This window comes from Lissotriton helveticus, chromosome 4_1, assembly GCF_964261635.1.
Source record: "Lissotriton helveticus chromosome 4_1, aLisHel1.1, whole genome shotgun sequence".
NCBI classification, from domain to species: domain Eukaryota; kingdom Metazoa; phylum Chordata; class Amphibia; order Caudata; family Salamandridae; genus Lissotriton; species Lissotriton helveticus.
This window is the reverse complement of record NC_136063.1, coordinates 889,072,025-889,088,170: the sequence shown is the minus strand read 5'-3', so window position 1 is coordinate 889,088,170 and position 16,146 is coordinate 889,072,025.

The window sequence follows — 16,146 nt, the reverse complement described above, 5'->3', positions numbered from 1 at the left end:
ATATAGCGTGTACCTTTTCGGACCATGCATCGGTTCAAATCAGCCTTTGTCTCCCTAACTCACTACACTGACCATTCAAATGGCGACTCCCCCCGAACGCGCTCCGCGGCACAGGTTTTGCGACGAGATCCAAACAGCAATCACCAATTATTTTGATCTAAATGTGGGCTCCTTAGAATCTCCTTCCGTTCTCTGGGAAGGCTCCAAAACAGTAATACGAGGCGAGTGCATTTCCAAACGGGCAGGGGTCCTCTGTTCTATCCGTACCACCCTGGAAAAGCTGGAATCTGAAATCAAGGCTCTTGATGCTGCCCAGGCTGTGCGGCCTAGGCATGAGACCCTCGCACTATTAAGATGAAAGCACACAGAATTTTCTGAAGAGGCTGATAGAGGACTTGCCTTTCTTGGCAGAAAGGCCCGAGCGCGTCATTTCGGTGTAGGCGATCAGCCTGGGAAGATCTTAGCCAACCTCCTACGCCCTCCCCATGCGGCGTTGTATATGACGGCTCTCAGTGATGGGGGCCACACTAGAACCACCTCTCCTGATGAAATTCAGGCCTGTTTCATGGATTTTTACTAGCAGCTCTACAAGGCTGGCTTTCCCCCTCGCGTGCGGCCTTCGAACAATATTTCGAGACTATTGCGTTGGTATGGCTGGAGGATCATCATCGGAAATTCTTAGACAAGCCTTTTACTAGGGAGGAGGTACTCGCTGCCATCAGCAGCCTGCCTGGTGACAAGGCAAACGGTCTGGATGGTCTTCCCGCCTCTTTTTATAAAACTTATGCATCGCTTTTAGAACCACATCTGGCTGCTATGTACAACTACTCTTTTGGTAACGGCCTTTTTCCTCCGTTCCTCCGAGAGGCAATGATAACGCTGTTACTCAAACCCGACAAGCCAACCGACTGTCGCAATTCATATCGCCCCCTCTCTCTTCTTTATATTGATAGTAAAATCTTTGCTAAATTAATCGCTTCTCGACATCTTCTACTCATGCCTCTTTTTGCCCTCCCCGACCAGTCTGGTTTCATTCCCGGCCGGGGCACCTCGCACAACCTCCGGACCATTTTTTCGGTTCTTCACCAGATCAAACCCAGTCTCCGAAGTGGCCGCTCTTCTAGACGCCACTTATTTTTTCTTCTATCACGCATCGGTTGTAGCACCATGTTTATATCAAAAATATCTCTTCTATACACCCGCCCCACGGCTCTTCTCCGAATCAATGGGCAAATATCATTGCCCATTCGTATTTAATGCGGCACTCGGTAGGGATGCCCTCTGTCACCTATGCTTTTCGCCATCACGATGGAGCTTCTTGCGGCCAGACTCCGGCAGCATCACACTCAGAGGGGTATAGGATTCTCAGCCCGCTCCCTTCTGGTCTCCATGTATGCAGACAACATCACTCTGTATGTTCACCACCCCCAAGACAGTCTTAGCCCTCTTGTTCGGGAGATAATACTCTTGGGTGGACTGTCTGGCATACAGGTGAACTGGAGCAAGTCCATTTTATTTCCCCTTACGGATGCACCCAGTCCATTTACGCCTGACTTTCCCTTTATATAGGCCTCTGCCCCACCCGCTAACTGGGTATTTGGCTGAGTAGGGTCCTTGATGACCTCTGGAGATCTAATTTCAGGCATGCTGTGGATTGGCTGAAATACAAAATTCTCGAATTGGAGGCGGCTCCCTTTGTCTCTTGCCGGCCGTATAGCCATCGATAAGATGGTGGTTCTGCCGAAATTCCTTTACCTTTATCTAAACATCACGATCCTCCTCACTGCTCATTTCTTTCGCAAACTATGTTCCTTGATCATCTCTCTTTTTTGGGCCGGTAGACAACCTAGAGTCGCGTATGATATCCTCACTCTCCCTATGTCGGTAGGGGTTATGGGTGCTCCTAATTTTAAGATTTATGCTCTTTACGCTTAGGTGAGCCTTCTGCATTTCTGTATTCAGCCCTCCCCTTATCAACCACACATGGCTGCAGAGACGGATATTGCATCCCCCTGGCCGCTGGCCACGGCCCTATTTCCCCCAGCGAGTCGCCCGCAAGCCGAGGTAGACGCGGTTGAGCCATGCGTTGGGCCTTGTCTGGTGTACGCCGTATCTTCAATCTCCCATTGCTGTCGGCAAATGCCATGCCGATTGTGCATCATCCTGATTTTCTGCCTCTCCAGCCCTCTGGCATGTCCACACATGCATCACGTCTGGGTCTGTCGACATTGGCAGATTTATATCCCGGCGACACATGCTATTCTCTTCCAGCCTCTTCTTGTCCTCTGGACACACTCTTGTTTTATCAGTTACACGCTGTATGCCGGGAGTTACATCCAACGTTCCTCCGCCCACGATGCCAGCTCTCGATTTCATATACACATCCCCGACTCCACACAAAATAGTTACTAAATTATGCGCCCTCACGTTGTCGTCCACTTCCATCTCCGCTGATTGGGCGCGCGTGGCGTGGGGCGTGGACCTGGGCATGGACATCACCCAGGCCGACTGGGTCTATTGCTGCAATCAGACAAAGAAACTGTCACCCAACTTCCGGCTTCGTCTTATTAATTTCAAGTATCTTCATAGGCTATACCGCACTCCTGTCCAGCTTCACAAATTAAGACTCATACCCATGGATTGTTGCATGCGTTGCGCTGACCCTGCTGTGGACTTTTCTCATCTAGCATGGCTATGCCCCAAGGTGTCGGAATTTTGGCAAGCTGTATGCGTCGCTATCTTCGAGATTACCTCCACGACGGTGCAGCCTGATCCCCAGCTGTGTCTGCGAGGCTTTGTAAAATTGTGCCCGGATGCTTCTTGCCACTTGATCGCAATGTTGCTCATGCTGCCCGGGCGTAGGGTGGCCATGTGCTGGGGTCGCAGGCCAGCGCCTAAATTTGCTCATTGGCTTGAGGATGCCGCGAGATGCCAGACCTTGTTATCGGAATTCTGAGATCTGCTACCGGCGAGATCTCGTCCAATCGACATAATGGGACCTTTGGTGGCATAGCTTCATTCCTGAATTCCTTCGAGCCGTGCTGCCTCTCCCACGCTCCCCTCCGGCACCCCGCCCGCGGTAGCCGCCGGTGCTGGTCAGTGACTGCCTCTCTCTATCCCTCTGCCTCCCCTGTTCGCTGCACCTGCCACCCTTATTGCAGTTGAGCCCACATCTCCTCTTGAGAGGGGATACATCTGTTCATTTTGTTGCCACAATAGTATCACACGGAATTTGTCTTTTGCATTTGGGGATGTCTTTACATATACGACATTTGATTCGAAATTCAGTGTGTCTGTTGATCTGATCTGATGTAATCTGCACTCTGACTGTTTTGAAATTGTCAATAAAGGTTTTGAAAAAAAAGTTTGTTTTTGATTTAATAAATTTTGTTAACTAAAAAATTACACTGTAAAAGTTGTTTAAAAACGTTGAACATTTTAACTGAAAAAAAATTGTCCTTTCAACTCAACACCTGTTGGTTTGTAAAAGGAAATAACCAGGCCCTGTTCCCAATTCCTCAGTGCCCAATCCCTGATGAGCACAGCCAAAGGCCATATGTAGTGATGGTGGGCCTTAGGGATGGGCTGGAAAGGTCCTGCCCTTAACCCATCTGCATGACCTGGACCATGTAGTTTTTTTTCAGTTTTAGACAGGTATGTAGACTTTGAAGTGGGTTTGCGGGATTTTGAGTCCACAACCTTGCCAACCTAGCAATAAATATACAATTGTTTCTGTCACATTGCTTACGTCCCTGAACCTTGTTTCAGGTCTATTAAGCGTCATTGGATGACAGGAGAAAATGTTAACTTGTCCAAGGAGATTTGTTTATTTTCAAAATGTCAACATTTTCATATCTCGAATCCTTCTTGGACTTTGAAGGCCTCAGTTCTTTAACTGTCTATCAAGTATCAGTTAAGAAATACTAAATCCCATATCTGATTAACTCTTGAAAAAACACCAACTCTTTTTTTGTGATACAAAAATCTTAGTTTGAGAGCCAGATTAGGGTCCTGTAGGTTATTTTGGATCCACACCCCACAAATGCTTCTGATATTGCTGCCCAGTTATCATGGCAGGGAAGATGCAAGGTATTTCGATGTTCAATTCAAAATATGCTCAGAAAATAAAATACTCTGATTTGTTATATGTTATATCGAACTTAGCCATTACAGGCAGGCATTGTTTTAGACATTGCCTTCCATATTTTATATGCGGAGGGCTTGGCGAAGGATGCTCAAACTGAGACAAACTAGAAGGTGACTTTTATAAGGAAGGACTTGGGAAGGGGTTAATAAACGGGATTTACTAGACATCTGATGGGGGTTACGTCAGCGCTTCTATATGAGCTGGGAGAAGGCCTAGAGTGGGTTACTTTGTATAGACATGCATTGACAGTATGAAGTGATATTGTGAATATAGGAATTGATCTGATATTCATATTGTATGATTTTTTTTCTATGCAGCTTTATCTAATTAAAAAAAGACTGAGGATATAATGACAAGCACAATATTAAAGGGAACAGTAAAGAAGAAAAAACATGGAAACTTCATAATAAGTGCTGTAAGAGGTCATTCTTGTCGTTTTGTGCGGGTTGCAATACAATTACATCCTGCACAGAGACAGCTTAAAGTTCCAATGCAGTGAAGAAAAGGAGCTCTAAAAGCAAAATTCAACTTACAGATCATATTATAATTCCACTTTAGAATGCGTTTAAATACTGTATAAATGTTTGCACCTAGAAAATGGCACATATTAAAAATGAGCTTGTTTTAAACATGTAACAGAATCACTTTAGAATGCATTTCAGCTTTGAAAAAAGAAAGGTTTTCACATAGAAAATGACTAGTATTAAAATGTGTTTGCCAGGTAACGATTAGGAATTCATTAGAACGCATTTAATTTGCTAAAAGAATAATTTAGGAAATCATAGGTAGGACAAATGTGCTTGAAAAACTGTATATGAGAGTAACATGAAGAAATTTTTTTGTACCCGACTGAAGAACCGGGTTTTAGAACCCAGCGGCGCCAGGGGCACGCCCAAAGTCTTCGGGTTCCACCTGTCTTGGTATACAGAGACACGGAATACTTCTGGGTGGCGTCAAAGATCAAATGTATTAGTTGCAGCTAGTAACAGTAATCCCAGCAATACAACACGGTGTACAACTCAGGAAACTGCCCAACTTTCGTAGAGCAAGACATCTCTTTTTATCTACATTTTGCTCATTATAAATGCACACCCACTGCGACAAATACTGACGAATGAAATACATTTTCCCACGCATTATCACATCATAAAAGCTCGATTTACATTATACCAACCCACAAGTTAATTATTAGGAATGTCCCAAATTCGATTTCTACAAGCCGGACAAACGCATAATTGAAAGCACTATCCATGTAATGAAAAGTCATAAGAAAAGGAAACAGTTTATATGCTGAATAGGATAAGATATGTACAAGAGCACTAAAGTTAACGATATCCTGAACATTGATTGGCAATCTCAGACAATGACCAGCCAGAGAAATTGGCTTCGCAAAGGGTCAGTTTCAGGTGACGGGGTCAGCGTCCTGCAGTTCACTCACAAGTCAAAGAAAGGCCTAGTTAATATGCACATGAACAACGAAGCCCATGCAACTTGTTTGTTCGGTTACCTCCATAGGCCTACGTGAGGGCAACACAAAATGGCGTCACAAACAACTCAAACAAAATGGAGTCCGGTTCGAGAATCACAGAACCTCAGACCCTCCTTTTGCCATTATGTAGGCAATAACCTAAACTCATGTCAATCTGAATCCAGGTCTATATCTATTCTCATCAGGTCATCAAGGTGTTGCTGTAGCATCATCTTATTATCCTTCACTTCTCTCGGGACAGGTCTTCTCACACAGATCGTAGCACAAAGACTACAAATGGCGGGACCACACTGGATGCACAACCAACACGAGAAAAGGATAGCTAAAGCCATACCAAGGAACATCAGAATCTTCCATCCTTATTTAGACAACAGTCCCCAAATTCATCCAGTTAATGACCAGTTCCCTTCGTCTACATGTATAGACTCAGCGGACTTATATAACTTCATGATGGCTTGGTACACTGTCGGGGCATTATCTGGTATGAAAACACAGCAACTAGACCCGATCAATTTACATACCCCACCTCTATCTGCTAATATGATATCTAAAACCATACGGTTTTGTAACGTCATAAGACGATCCGCCTGAAGCTCAGCTGTAATATTGCTAAGAGCACCTGCAGTTTCATTTATAGTGGCCTCAACCACTCTCGTAAGCTGTCGAATATTCTTCTTGTGCGAAAACAGCAGTGTATGTAGGTGGAAGCAAGAATGCCACATAACATGTACCTGAAAAATCAGGTGGCAACCATGTATAGGCTCTGTCGTGACAAACAAAATATATGCCTTTAGCTGGCACGAACGGTGGAGAACTCTGGGATGCATAGACATAGGTGTGAACACACACACTCTGACCAAGCTGAGCTCTCGGATTCTGACCATTACCTTGCAGACAAAGGTGACCTCGGTGGGGTACAATCCAAATAGGGGGAGACCTTTTTCGTCTCTCCTTCTCTGTCAGGCTAATGCTATATCCAGTCTTGTTCCAACCAGTATATGCTCGTACTGCATCCTTAGGGATAGCATTATACGCATCAATATCTCTGATCATATCTACTATTCCCTGTATGAAGGCATTGTTACTCGCATTATTTTTGACGGAACGTAAAGGAGATGCTTCATTCGCATAAATAAATATTGCTTGGAGTGCCCACACTGACCCATTAGGCGAAAAAGGCGAAACCAAATATGGCATTCCCTTATCTGTCGTATCCGGCATAAGACCACATACCCAGCAGTTCGTTGTATTTACTACTAGCTGATGCTGATGCAACAACTGTATAAATAAATTGTTAACAAATTCTGATCTTCGTGTATGCTCATGTTCAGGCAAAGTGTGAAACTCATACGAAGGGACAGTAGCAAAAGAAAGAGTAGGTTGGGACGTAGGTACAGGCGTCTGTTGTCCAATATAGACAATCCAACCCACACTAGCCAATGTAATATTCAAAAGCATCAAGAAACACAACATTAAAAAACATTTGCTACGAACCAATGTACACATTTTCATTTTAAAAGCAATTCTCTCAACACTTTTCTCAGATACAAAATACTCCATCCTCTAACATGCTGCTCGCGGCTATTACCTTCTTCACTTAAGTGTGCATCAAGATCGTACTAACGACCAAGAACCACAGACCTTTCGTCAATTCGCGGCTCACCCCTTAAGGCTGTACCGCGACCCTGCAGCTGAGTCTGGATGGTGACTCAAAAAAGAAAAAGAAAAATAGTCTCTTGTCTGAAAAAGGTGTAGCTCACAACAAAAATTCAAATTTTATTTGTCCATTTATTTGTCCTTTCTCGGCTTTAGGTTGTAGCGCTCTCTACCAGGCACAGTTTGCTCTTGAAAGAGTGTTTCTGGATCCGTTGTATCCAGTCTTAGATGTGGGGGCACAGAAGCTTGCAGAATATCGTCGTCCGCACGTTCTGACTGAGTCCATTCCAAATGTGCGTCACTAAAAGGTACGAATCTAGGAATTCTTTCACATTCAGAATTAGCTATACCTCCCCGCACCCACTTGTCATACGGTAAGCGCAATGGAACCTTTTTACAATGGGCACCATGTACCCAATTCTTTTTACCAGCTACTCTAACTGCAGTCCAAGTTGACAGTAGAACTAAATACGGTCCAGTCCACCTTGGCTCCAAGTTCTTAGTTCGTTGGAAGTTTTTCGTAAGGACAAAGTCACCAGGTTGAATTGTGTGGCCTGGATCCGTAGTCGCTGTCGGTAAGCTGTCATAGACCTGTTGGTGGAGAACACGTAATTTAGCGGTCAAGTCATGTAAGTAATCCACCAACATAGGGTACTCAATGTCGCTATACTTCTTAGGCCTTGGCACACCCCAAACATTGGCCGGACGACCAAAAACAATTTCATATGGGCTAAGTCCCACACGAGAATGTACTGTCGTCCTTGTTAACAAAAGGGCCAATGGCAAGGCATCTGGCCATGTAAGACCAGTGCTCGCTTGTATTTTAGCTAATTTCAATTTCAGAGTGCCAATATAGCATTCAACAAGTCCAGCGGACTGGGGGTGATTCGCAGCATGAAATTTCTGATTGATACCCAAACCCGCACACACTTTCTTCATGATCTGGCCCACGAATTCACTCCCATTGTCGCTCCATACAATTCTCGGCAAACCATACCTAGGGAAGTACTCTTTGAGCAAAACCTTGGCTGTAGACAAGGCAGTATTATCCTTTAGGGGGTAGGCCTCTATCCATCTGGAAAAGGCACAAACAACCACAAGGACATACTTTAAGTTATTGTGTAGTGTAGTTCCTATCATCCCAATAGGCTCTGCGCATTGGAATAATACCTACAGCAGTAAAGGCCTAGACCAGACGTTAACTAGGTCTACTACTGTCGATACTAGACTTAAAGTTTTTGGGTTTGCCAGCTTAGCTCAGAGTTCACTAGAAACTTTCTCGAATGTTCAAGGAGGACTTAACTTCCCTGATTAGACAAGAAGGGATTTAGTTTCTGACAACCATAGAACATGACAACTTTGCTCTCCCCTAATCAAGAGTATATCTCGAGAGTCGTGTGAACAAAAGGCAATTTATTTTACTCAGTCAGTACGTGCATTCTTAGTCTCATCAGATTGTAGAGAAAAGGAAGAGACGGGCGTGTTCAATAAAAAGGTGTTATTTATTGATCAGTCTCTTTTCTCATACAAGAGAAATGGATCGATATTATTGCAATACTTATAGTTAAGTAAAGTGCATACATTAAAAGCAATAGTATAAAATAATACTGTAAAAACATTGATATGGTTTCTAAGCCATAAGATGTTTTAAAATGAATAAAATATATTATATACACATATACATTTGACTAAACGTACTCAACTGGTGTTTCTAAATACGCCTACCCCGTGTACCTGACCTAAGCCTAATACGTGGGCGGGAATAGAAAGTTACAGTTTAAGTTAAGTTTGTTTTTGCCAAGTGAATAACTAAAGAATTCTCTGTGAGGGGTTATTCAGTTCTGTACCTGGAATCTAGGTTGAATGGGGGATGGTATCTCTCGTCTCTGGTCTCGATATTCCAGGCTGCCTGCGAGGGCTACCCAGAAACGCCGGTGCTGGATTTCTCGGCAGGAGAAAGCAGCTTCTCTCAGCGCGTCAGGAAGGCGGGGCTGCTCCAGCGGGGTCTGCTCTGCTCTTCGCTTCGACAAGTATGGCTGCTCCGTCTCGTCACCACGCGTGTGTTTGCATAGGGCAATATCGGTAATATTTATTCCTTTAAAGTGCCGAGATTGACGTAAGGATGGACATAGATACGTCAATAAGGATGTCATACGACTTGCTCGTTAGCACATTCTTTTACTGAAGTTCTCGGTGAAATCAAAACAATGGCCGCAGGGTTTTGCCCAGGTTGTCATAGGTTTGATTTGTTATGAGAACTCCGTATGCCTAATCAGGGGCTGGAGGAATATCGCTTGTCTAATTAGATCGCAAGCGTTATGACCTAATCAGATAACACGTTCCTGTGCCGTAGTGTGACTGCGTCAGATAACGGTATCTGCATCATGGGGGTTTTCTGCCTCATGGGCTGACTGCTAGTTAACTTGTTGGTTTGTTTAACCAGAATAGGGTCAGGAATAGGGGGATCGATTCAGAACCTATAGGAATACATCACACCCACTCCACGCTAACTATGGTCATATTTACTAATCTATGCATAGTATAACATAGTACAACATACTATAGAGTATAGTGTATACCTTACCACCCCAAAATACATAAATGCATTTTGAAATTTTCAAATATACGGAAAAATTGCAGTCATATGTATTGTATGCACTCAAGCTGTAGAATAATGCCAAAGTAATCACGCATTTGTATACATTATTGCTATTTGGTATATGAGAATTTACACATGAAATGGCTCTTAATACAGAAAAAAGTTCGAGACCATTCCATCACAGAATAAAATATATATATGAACATACCAGCGGGCAGCTAATGTCTATAAGCTATCTAAAATTTAGAAACCTTAGTTCTCTAAGAATAGTTCTTACTTTAAGCAGAAGATAGTGTCCCGAAAAATATGCAAAAAGATTTTGGGGCTACTGAAAAATTGCTGTCCGTGAACTGGAGGGAAAATTGTTCATGTGACTTTATTTTTAAAGTTGAAGGCCGAATTCAGGGAACGCCGTGTGCGAGCTTGCTCAAAAGTCTCTATTTCTGCTCTGGTGAGAACATCATATCATTTAGGCTTTCGAAAAAGCTGTCAACAGCTTCCTGGGAAAGTTCCACTAACTCGGAAATAGGTGTAATCATGCATTCGTGCGCATGATTGTCTCCATTGACATTCTGATTTGCATTGCTGACAGAAGGTCGTACCTGATCGATGCTGCTTTCATCTTGAACTTCACTACCCATCAATCGTAGTGGTGAAGCTTCCACGAATGCCGTCATCAGGATTGGTAGCCTTTGAGGGCAGCACAAAGCATGAACCTTGATCGGGCTCAACAATGTTTCTGCATCCATTGGCGCATCCGATTGTAGCGTCAGACAGGTGTCTAACACGCATTCTTCTCCGCATAGCAGACACCTTAATACAGGTAAAACACATCTTTGCCACATTGGTCGAAATGATAGAAACCAAGTCATGTTCAGGTCTCTAAGCCGGGAGAGTCCCAGATTTTTGATATCCGGTCCCGGTATCCAATGGCTAGGATTGTTTCTTCCCTTGTCGCAAGAGTTTTGTCTGTGACATGGGTTGCCATAACGAAAAATAAGGACTAAGAATAGGATTCCTGCAATTAGTCCCAAGATCAGGGGAAGTCCGCCAAAAATCGAATGGACGAAATCTGGAAAAATACCCAGTATGGCTTTGAATGGTGTTAGTGCCATCGAAAATACTGTCTTAAATACCTTTGAGACCCCATTGGTATCAGAAATATTTAAGATTTCATTCAGGATTTCTGCGAAATGTATGGGGGAATTAGTTGATAACAATGAATGTATCTCTGCAGTCGTCCTTGCGACTTGTAGATCATACGTTTCTTTTGATGACGTGAGCCTTGTAGGCGTCTGAAGAAGCACTGTTTTCATTCTGCTTAAAGTATCTATTCGAATAGAAGTAATTTTCAAATTGGGCCATGCCCTTGCCTCCCTGTCTGGAAAGGAGCTGGGGAACAACGAGCGTCCACAGCACTTGACCTTCGCAGTCGTAGTTACGAGATAAGGAGTCCCGGGCATAAGACTAAAACATCTGCGGTCTACAATTAGAATGTAACTCCCATTATAGAGTCTTTGAAAGAATGGTTCTATTTCTGTTGCAGGTGCGCCTTGCTGGTGACATGAAAGGTTGTATGAATTCCCTTCACAGGCTCCATGCAAACTAATTCCGTTACACAGAAGTGTGCCACTTAGTGACATCGCACAATTGTTGCCACTAAGAAACACTTTCTGTCCTTTATTACTGACACATGCATGTGAATAGGGCAGGTTCCATGTTGTTTTAAGGTACCCCTTTCCCAATTTCTCGTACATGCCAGCCTGTATATATTTTTGGCAGTATTGAAACCTGAAGGTTGAGATTGGAATATTTATTATCCCATGTATTATCCATTCACTGACAGGTCGTTCTGACATTGTCACTGGTAATCTTTCGAGTTTCTCAATGCTCAGGATTGTATAATCAGCACCCTTTTGTGCCATACTAATTTGTCTATCAGTAAGGTTAAAGATTTGGAATAGTGACGTTGTGTTGATTAAACGCCAAGGCACATAGCCTGAACGCAGATTTTGTAACGTCCAGCCAAGCTGTACAATAGAGCGCAATTGTGACTGACCGTGTTGTAATAACAGTAAGTCTTGCGACAATATGTCGATTGCTGAAGACACAATGCTGTCCAAAGAAAAAATTCTGGAGGACAGAGTCATTAACCCATTGTCCACTACAGAAAGTGATTTTTCCAAATTAATACGGTCAATTTCCCGTATTCTCTCTGCTGTTTCAATTTGAGTAACCTTCCAGGCCTCATTGTATGCTGCATATACAGAGGCTGCTATGAAACGTTTTTGACGCTGTTTGCGTGGTCCCATTATGAAATCACGCAAGTCAGCACCATCAGTAAGTAAAGTTAGGTGTTGTTTAATTTCTGCCAGTGTGGAAGTTTGTAGCCATTGAAGGCATAATTTGCCCACACTGTAGGTGGTTATTATCCCTGGGTGATGTCTTTGGGGATATCTAGGGTCTGGCCTGGTCATTTTGAACCCCTGTGTTTTATTCAGGAATCTGTCTTGACAGTTATTAGTATCTGTGGGCCAGATCAACCATTGTTTCCAATCAGGATGTGTTCTGTTTTGGTTTAATACATAATTTACGTCTATCTCTTCATCTATAGAGCTATTGCTGTACATTGTTGGTTTTGGAATAGACGGTTTATTTAAGTCTTTGATTTTGGCTAAGCCAAGACAGGTAGTTTGTTGAACAGTGTCATTTAAAAATATCATTTGTTCTGGGATCATGCAGGCTCTAAACAAAGATTCTATACCCTGCACTTGCCATTCTTTTGTACCCCAAACACTTTTCAATTCAACATTTTTGTCCCAATAATCAAAACCAAAAGTATTCATTTGTTCAAAGAATGAGTCTGAATATATCAATTTTGTGTTGGTTATCATGGTCTTTGTCCCTGTCTTGTTTGACAATTTAAAATAGAATTGTTGGAAATGGGGGTTGCCCAAGTCTCAAAGGGGGTAGCATGGCATCAAGCGGGCAGGCCAAACTTGGAGGACAAGTGAAGCAGTACGGCAGGCTCATTAACAAGGGCATAAACAGGGACCTGGAATAACTCATCAGGCGGGGCCTACTCAGGCCTTCATCCTTGGGAGGTTGGCTGAAATTGTAAGTTGCATATTAGCATAACTACACCTCATGCGTGGCAACGCCAACCCAACCCCTGTAAGGGAAAAACATCATATAATACCAGTCAGGAACATGAATCCTCAGCCCCCCTTGCAACCTGCAACACAAACATTAAGCAGTGCATTGGTATCACAACATCTAAACCAGGCTTGAATCCCACTGCACCTGGGCATCACTTTAGTGTAGGCATAATATTAGCAAGATAAACAGCCTACAATTCAAACTAGGCACGGAAGCGCACCACACTTTAGTAGATCACATGGAACTGCTGCGTTACCTTAGGGCCACCAGTATCCTAATTAGGATTAAACATGGCAATTAACCATTGCAGGACCCAGGGATAAACAAGCCACTAACAATCAGGCTAAGTTACCCAGCCCTTCACTCTGCAGGGCCCAACACCTAGCTAGGGGTTACCTTGTCCCTGTACCAATCCTTGGGGGCCTCAGTAATGTCCCGGCCCAGTCTAGAAGTCTCAAAGGGGACCAAAAGGGCCAGCGAGGCTCAGAGCAGTTTCCAGGGGCGAGCCCTAGTCCTGGGGTGAGCACCGACCCTGTGCCCCGACTTCCACACGGGATAATCAAAACCCCACTCACCGGGCTCTCCTCGTTGGCTCCTGCGGGATTCAGTAGGTCCTGCGGGGCCTCCTCTGCAGGGGGGGGAAAACCAGGCACCGACAATGTGCCTCGAGTTGCAGGATTCCTTTCTAGAGGAGGGGGCAGGCACCGGCAATGTGCCTCGAGGCCCCTCCTCTCTGTGGCAACCCTCGTGCCCCTCCTCCTCTCGAGGGCCTGGGGGGCCGCTACATTCGCCTCACCCGGGCCTCCTTTCCTTACAGGGGCCCGGGGTTTTGATCCACCCTCAGGGAGGCGTCAGGGGACACACGCAGTGTCTCAGCACACGTGGGGGGAAGCCTGCCTGGCTTTCCTCCCACCTCGCACGGCTCCCTTCTCTGGTCGGGAGGCGGGGCTGGCACCGACAGAGTGCCCCGGCCCCGCCTTCTTCACCGGCCCCTCGCGTGGGGCTCAGACCGGCGGGGTGGCCTCCCGCTCCGGTCGCTTCTCTCGGGGCTCCCACCTTGGCACGGGGGCCCCGCAACAAAGCTTCACCCGGGTCCCCCCTCCTACCTCACGGGGACCCGGGGCTCCGATTCCGCTTCTTCTGGCCTTCCCGGCCTACCACCAATCCCTGCGCGGCCTTCTCGGGGGCTCGGCCGCGCAGCCAAACCGTGCGCAGCGTTGGCGGGGGCGGGCCGATGACGCGGCCGGGCGCCCCCATCACGTGACGCGAGTCCGCAGCCTCAGGGCCTAGCGCGGCCCACTTCACATCGGCGGCCCTCTCCTGGCACCGGGGGCCGCCGCGACGATGCACACCACCGCGGGGGGGGCTCCCTGGCAGCTACCAGGCAGCGCGAGGCAGCGCCAACACTCCCCGGGCCGCGACGGTGATAAGGGGTAGGCTCCCTTTATTTAATTATTTATATGGCGGACAGCGCCAAAACGAGGGTAGGCTCCTCACACTCGATCCTCCTCACAGCGCCCTCAGGCCACAGCGCGATTCTCCTCAGCAGATGTCGCTATTTACAGCGCACTGCTCCTCCCTCTTAGCCCAACAGAATAGAGGCAGTTCAGGGCTTCTAGGGACACGCAGCTCCTCACAGTCCTTCTCTAGCGCTTCCAAATTATAGCGCTTCCCAGGCAGGACAGTTCAGGTCAGGGCAGCAACAGTCTTGGAGTTTACAGCGCTTAGGTAGGCAAACCAGGGCTTCCAAGTAGGCTCCTCACGGAGGGGGGGCGAACAGTTCCACAGCCAGCCCCAGGGGCACACTCCTCACCTCCTGGGGGGTTCAAGCCCACAGCATTCCTCCTCTTCTGGGTACCTTTTTCCCTCAGCGCTGGCGTAGTCCAAGGTCCCACAGCGTCAGGGACCTATGAAGAGTCCTCCCTTGTCAGGGGCCCATGGGGACAGCAGCGGGGGGTTTATAGGGGTGCAGGGCCCAGCTCACAGGTCCATGTGGCGGTAGCACCTCACAGCAGGTCCCCCTCCCTTCCTTGTCCCAGCGCTGACTGACTCTCTGGTGACACTTCACCCTATTTATACCCTCCTCCCAGGCAGTGCCAGGACCTTCTAGAATGTTGGCACATCTAGCCTAAACTGGTTCTAGGGGAGGGGGTGAGCACCCTGGGTGCCAGGCTTTCCCTCCAAAACTAGGGGTAGCTGGGTAATATTATCTAGACCGCTGACCTATGTCAGTCCAGTGGCAAAACCCATGGCCATGGCATCCATTTTAAAAACAATACATTTCAGTCAGGTACATTTCCAAAATGGGGGTGCAGTTTTAAAATGGGGGATTTTACAAGTGCTCACATTAGGTCCGGTAATTACATTTTCACAAGGTGTCTCACACCACTCATGGCCTATACAGGTTTAATCCCATGGGGGAGACATTCAAGTTAGGGGGTCAAAAGCGAAAAATTTTGGGGGGAAAAGGCCAAGTCCAACACGACTCCCCCCCAGCCAAAAGCCAGGGTAGACATATCAATGCCTTGATGGGCTTCCCTGCTTGGGGCGGAAAAAGGTGGACGCAGGCCTGCAACTACAGGAGCACCTGCAGTCTCTCCTCCACTCTGGAACCCAATGGTTCTTTTTCGCATCCCTCCTTTCACCAACATCACCACCCCACTGGTGTTCCCTAGTGGGATGTCTCTCCTTCCTAGAGTGGGAGGCTCTAGCCTCAGGCTTGTAATTCCCTTGGACCACTCTCTTCTCTCCAAACTGCCACTGGTCCACCCATCTGGGGTCTACACCCTCAGACTGACCAGCCCTTAGGGGCGAGGCTCTCCTCCCCCTACTTCTCCTCCTAGGGTTCCTCCATCTCCTACGCTGGGGGACACCCTCACACAACTCTCTCCCCAACCTGGAGCCGAAACCCACAGGCTGAACCGGTGACAGGGGCGAGTCCTCCCTCTCCCTGCACCCCCTCCCAGAGTCCCGCACCCTCCTAACTGGAGTAGTACCCCTGGGAGTCACTTCCGGGGGGACTCTGGTTACAGAGGTCCCTCCCACCAGAGCAGGCAAACCCTGTCCCTGGCCACCCAACCCAGGATCTGCGCCCTG